At 36.7% G+C, this 5,814-nt stretch overlaps 1 pseudogene; it reads left to right on the top strand.

The window, feature by feature from the left end:
* The first annotated feature begins 419 nt into the window (after nucleotides 1-419).
* Nucleotides 420-542, top strand: LOC119050496 (uncharacterized; annotated as a pseudogene).
* The last annotated feature ends 5,272 nt before the right edge of the window (nucleotides 543-5,814 follow it).

Consider the following 5,814-nt stretch of genomic DNA (forward strand, 5'->3'; position numbering starts at 1 on the left):
AGATTTATGGGAGATGTAATCTTTTTTAGAGATCTGATGTGTTTTTTTTTCATTACCATTTATCCCCCTTGTTCACCCTCCACCCTGCAATCATAACACTGTTGTCAATGAGTACTTTTTTTTGTTTTGCTTGATCCTTTTTTTTTTTTGCTTGATCCTTTTTTTTTGTTTTGCTCGATCCTGTCAATGAGTACTTTTTTTGTTTTGAAGGATCAAGCAAAACAGCTCAGCCCTGCAGAGCTGTCAGCCTGCTCTCTATCTGAGTCTGTCTCTATTTTGCCTTTTATTTCAGTTTGTTCATTAGATTCCACATGTGAGTGAAATCACATGGTATTTTTCTTCCTCCAAATGGCTTATTTAACTTAGCATAATGCTCTGCAGGTCCATGCATGCTGTCACAAAAGGTAAAATCTTTTTTCATCGCTTTTCAGCCTTTTGGCTAAGATCAAGTGTAGTATCTGTTCTTATCAGTTTAAAATCTTCTTTTTTGGTGGCTTGGTAGTAGTACATTGTATAAATGTCCCATAGTTCTTTTATCCATTCATCTACTAATGGACACTTGGGATGCTTCCATATCTTGACAATTGTAAAAATGCTGCAATGGACATAGGAATGCTTATGTTCTTTCAAATTAGTGTTTTGGGTTTCTTCAAATAGATTTCGAGAAGTGGGATCACTGGATCATAGGCAATTCTATTTAATCATTTGAGGTATCTTCATACTGCTTTCCATAGTGGCTGCCCCAATCTGTGTTCCCTTTTCTCCACATCCTTGCCAGCACTTGGTGTTTCTTAATTTACTGATCATAGCCATTCTGAAAGGTGTGAGATGATACCTCACTGTGGTTTTAGTTTGCATTTCTCTGATGATTAGTGACATTGATATATTTTCATATATCTATTGGGACATATAATCTTATGTCTGTATTCTTAAAATCAGAATTGAAATAAAATGTGACAAAAATATAATATTAGAAGAAATGTACTGGGCATATCCAAGATGATAGAAGAGTAAGTGGAAGCTACCCTAACCTCCTCCCAGGACTAATCTGAAATTACAACTAAATCGTAAAGAAATCATCCAGATAAACAACTGAACAATAGTAGGAAAGAAGTCTTATACCTATGCACAGACAGAAGAAACAGACTCACCACAATGTGACTGATAGGGAGTGCAGAGGAGATGGAAGGGGGTTGGCTGGACTTTCCATGAGGATGATTGAAGTGCTGGAGGAATATTTCAGTGCCAGGGGTTTTCCCCTAATAAGTGTGGGATCTACATACCAAGGCTGGCATCCCAGCCTACAGCACTGAATGCCAAAAGGAACCCAGGTAACATCCAGCTGTGAAAAGCAACAGGTTTATCTCTGCCAGGAACAGGCAGCTGGAAGAACAGAGTCTTTAAAAGGGCCAATGCACAAAATTTTATTTGCAGCCACTTACCCTGGGCTCTGGCAACAGGGAGGCAGAGTGGACTAGACACACTTGAGGAGAGATTGAGGATGAGAACTTTGAGCAGAGAACTGAGAGAACAGCACCAGGATACCAGTGCTGAGTCATCCCCCCATATTGCAGGAGACATCTGGCTCAGAGGGACCACTCCCCTCCAAGTGGCATCAACATGAGGGGAAGCAATAGCCATGCCCACAGGGATTACTCTGCCCCACTCTGTGGTCTTTAAGCCTGACTGATGATTACAGAGTGAATAGATTAATGACTGAAAGAGTCAGCCATAGACTGTGGATGCCTGGTAGTCTCAAACAGGCTGCCCAAGGCCAGACTGGGGCAGCATCTAACATCACCAGGGGCAGATCCAAAAATAAAAAAACAGTGGTAAATGATAAATACTAATGAGAAAAATTCCACCACATTCTTCATCATTTGTGATATTTCGCTCCTATATAGCTTTTCAACATTCACTTCTTGTCCATCAACTTTGTACATATTAAGTCACTATATTTTAGGTTATAGTTTGTTTCAAATCTCATATTTTACTCTTTCCTTCTCTTACCCATTTTACTTTCTTCTTTCCTCCTTTTACTTTCATTTTAAATTTTCTTTTTCTCTTGCTACAATTTTTTTCCATTCCATACTCTTTCTATTTCTCCTCCTCTCAAAACAACTTTTCTTGTCATTGATCATCTCACATTCTTTTTCTGCTCTTAAAATACCCTTGCTCTCTCTCTCTCTCTGTCTTTATCAATTTTAGTTCATTAGTCTTGGGTAGTGTAGTTGTTGTTGAATTCCATCAATTTTACCTCTAGATCGTTACTCTTTTTGTATTTCAAATACCAAATTTTATCATTCCCCGCTCTTATTCCACTCTTCCTTACTACTGCACTTTCTCTTCTGTCTCAAATTTTAAATTTTTTCTGCCTTAGCCTGGTTTTGATTTTTTATTCAGTATTTCTTCTCTCTCATCATCTCAAAATCATTTCCTTTTTCTCTATACATCTCTTAAGCTTTTATTTCTTTTTCTCTCTTAGTCCTATCCCACCTAAATTAATCTCAGCTCATTTGTTGATAGTATTATGATGGAACTTTATTCTTCAATTTGGTTGCTACACTTTAATTAATTTACTTAATTTTTTTTTCTGTCTCACTATATATATTTTTTAATTTTCTGTTTAAACTTAATACTATATGCTTCCCTTCTCTTGCTCCACTCTGTCTTGTTCATTGTATTTTTATTTGTTATGTAAATTTTACTTTCTCTCTTTGCCTTACACTGATTTTTATCCATGTTATTGTCCTTCCCTCCACCTTTCAAAATAATTTTTCTTTCAGTTAGCTGTCTCATATTCCTTTTTACTTTCTAGTAATAGTCTTAGTCTCTCTACACCCTTATTTTTTAATTTTTATTTTTATTTTAATTATTGGTCAAGTACAGTTCTCTGCCTTTTACTCCCATCCAAGCCCACCCACCAAGCCCTCCTCAACTCCCTCCCATTTCCACCCCTCCTTGTTTCCATCCATGTGTCCCCCATAATTGTTCCTGTAAACCCTTCCTCTTTTCCCCTGAAATTTCCTCCATTCAGGTCATTATCAGCCCACTTTCTATTTCAGTCTCTTATTTATATTTTGTTTGTTTGTTTGTTTGCTTGTTCATTTGTTTGTTTTGTTGATTACATTCCAGTTAAAGGTGAGATCACATGATATTTGTCTTTCACCACCTGGCTTATTTTGCTTAGCATAATGCTTTCCACTTCCATACATGCTGTTGCAAAGGGTAGGAGTTCCTTCTTTCTTTCTGCTGCATAGAATTTCACTGTGTAAAGGTACTATAGTTTTTTGATCCATTCATTTACTGATAGATACTGAGGTTGCTTCCAGCACTTTGGTATTGTAAATTGTGCTGCTATGAACACTGGGGTGCATACGTTCTTTTAGATTGGTATTTCAGTATTTCTAGGATGGATATAATCCTAGCAGTGGAATTTCTGGGTCAAAAGGCAGGTCCATTTTTAGTTTTCTGAGAAAATTCCATACTGTTTTTCATAGTGGTTGTACCAGTCTGCAATCCCACCAACAATGCACTAAGGTCCCCTTTTATTTACAACCTCCCCAAAATGTGTTGTTTGTTGCCTTTTTTATGATGGCCATTCTGACCAGTGTGAACTGTTATCTCACTGTGGTTTTAATTTGCATCTCTCTGATAGCTGGCAATATTGAGCATCTTTTCATGTGTCTCTGAATCCTCTGTAGGTCCTTCTTAGAGAAGTGTCTGTTCAACTCTTTTGTGCATTGTTTAATTGGATTGCTTGTCTTCTTAGAGTGGAGTTGTGTGAGTTCTTTATATATTTGGAGATCAAACCCTTGTCTGAGGTATCATTGGCAAATCTATTTTTACATATGGTTTGTTCTCTTTTTATTTAAATACTGTTTTCCTTAGCCATGCAAGAGCTTTTTATTTTGATGATATCCCATTTGTTCATTGTTTCCTTTATGTTCATTGCTGTAGGGGACATATCAGTGAAAATATTGCTACATGAAATATGTGATATTTTCCTGCCTATGTTCTCCTCTAGGACATTAATGGTGTCATGGTAAATATAAGTCTTTAATAAAAAAGACTTATATTTAAGTCTTTTATCCACCTTGAATTTATTTTGGTGTATGGTGTAAGTTAGTGCTCAAGTTTCATTTTTTTGCACTTTGGTGTCCAGTTCTCCCAACACCATTTGTTGAAGAGGCTATTTGTACTCCATTTTATGTTGCTACCCCCTTTGTCAGATATTAATTGACTGTAGAGAGTTGGGTTGATTTATGGGCTCTCTGTTCTGTTCCATTGGTTTATGTGCCTGTTTTTATGCCAGTTCCAGGCTGTTTTTATTACAGTGGCCTTGAAATACAGTTTGACATCAGGTATTGTGATCCCACCTACTTTGTTCTTCTTTCTTAAAATTGCAGATGCTATTCAGGGTTGTTTATGGTTCCATATAATTTTTGAAGTGTTTGTTCTATGTCTGTGAAATATGCCATTGGTACTTTAATAGGTATTGCATTGAATCTGTAAATTGCTTTGGGTAGTATGGACATTTTGATTATGTTAATTCTTCCTATCCATAAACATAATATATGTTTCCATTTGTTTGTGTCTTTCTTGATTTCTTTACACCATTATTAATACTAGCTCAGTTGCTATTGATAGTGCAATTGTGAGAGAAAGTTACTTTTGCACAGGTGGGATTGTTTTCTGGGCTGTGTGGTTTTGTTCTGTCAGAACCTGCACAACAGCATATGAGATGTGGTAGGTGGATTGACTCTCAGTCAGATAGCCAGAAGGGATAACTCACCAAAGAATGAACCAACAGCAATCAAAATACAATTACAACCAGAGAACCCACATAAACAAGATAAAGGACATCCAAAAAGCATTATGTTCAGTAGATCAAGGAGGCTGCAACACTGAATTTCACAAGACTCCTACAATAGAAGGTCACACCACAAAGACAGGGAATAAAAACAAATCCATCTAAGAAGGAGAAACAAACAAGAAGTGTACATAAAATGGGGAGACAAAAAAACTCCTCCCAATATAAAAGAAAGGGAGAGTTCCCAGGAAGAGGGCTAAATGAAACAGAGGCAAGTAAACTATCAGACACTGAGTTCTTAAAATCATGGTTATAAGGAAACTCAATAAGCTCAATAAGAACTACAGGGAGGCTACAAGGAACTTACTGCAAACTACATCAGTGTGAAAAAGGACATAGAAACTATCAATACAAACCAGGAGGAATGAAAAATACAACTTCTAAATTGAAGAACAGAGTAGAAGTAATCAAGAGCAGTCTAAAAGAAGCAGAAGACTGAGTCACGGAGCTGGAGGCCAAGGTAGAAAAAGCTTCCCAGGTAGACAAACAAAATGAAAAAACACACACACAAAAATAAAGAGAGTTTAAGGGAGCTATAGAACAGCACGAAACATAATATCCATATCATCAGAATACCAGAAGGAGAAAAAGAGGAGCAGGGGATAGAAAACCTGTTTGAAAAAAAAAGGACAGAACTTTCCTAAAACTTCCCTTGATGAGAGAAAAAGTCATGAAAGTCCAGGAGACACAGAGGGTCCCCATCAAGATAAATACAAAGTGGTCCACTTCAAGATGCATCATAATAAAAATGAAAAACTTAAAGACAAACAGAGAATATTAAATATAACAATAGAGAAACAGCTAGTAACATACAAGGCTATCAGCTGATTAATTAGCAGAAACACTACAATCCAGAAGGAAATTGCAAGAAATATCCCAATTAATGAAAATCAAAGGCCTGCAACCAAGATTACTCTACCCAGCAAAACTCTCATGAAAAT

Source organism: Artibeus jamaicensis, unplaced genomic scaffold, assembly GCF_021234435.1.
Source record: "Artibeus jamaicensis isolate MK-2021 breed Jamaican fruit bat unplaced genomic scaffold, CSHL_Jam_final contig_311, whole genome shotgun sequence".
In the NCBI taxonomy this organism is placed as follows: domain Eukaryota; kingdom Metazoa; phylum Chordata; class Mammalia; order Chiroptera; family Phyllostomidae; genus Artibeus; species Artibeus jamaicensis.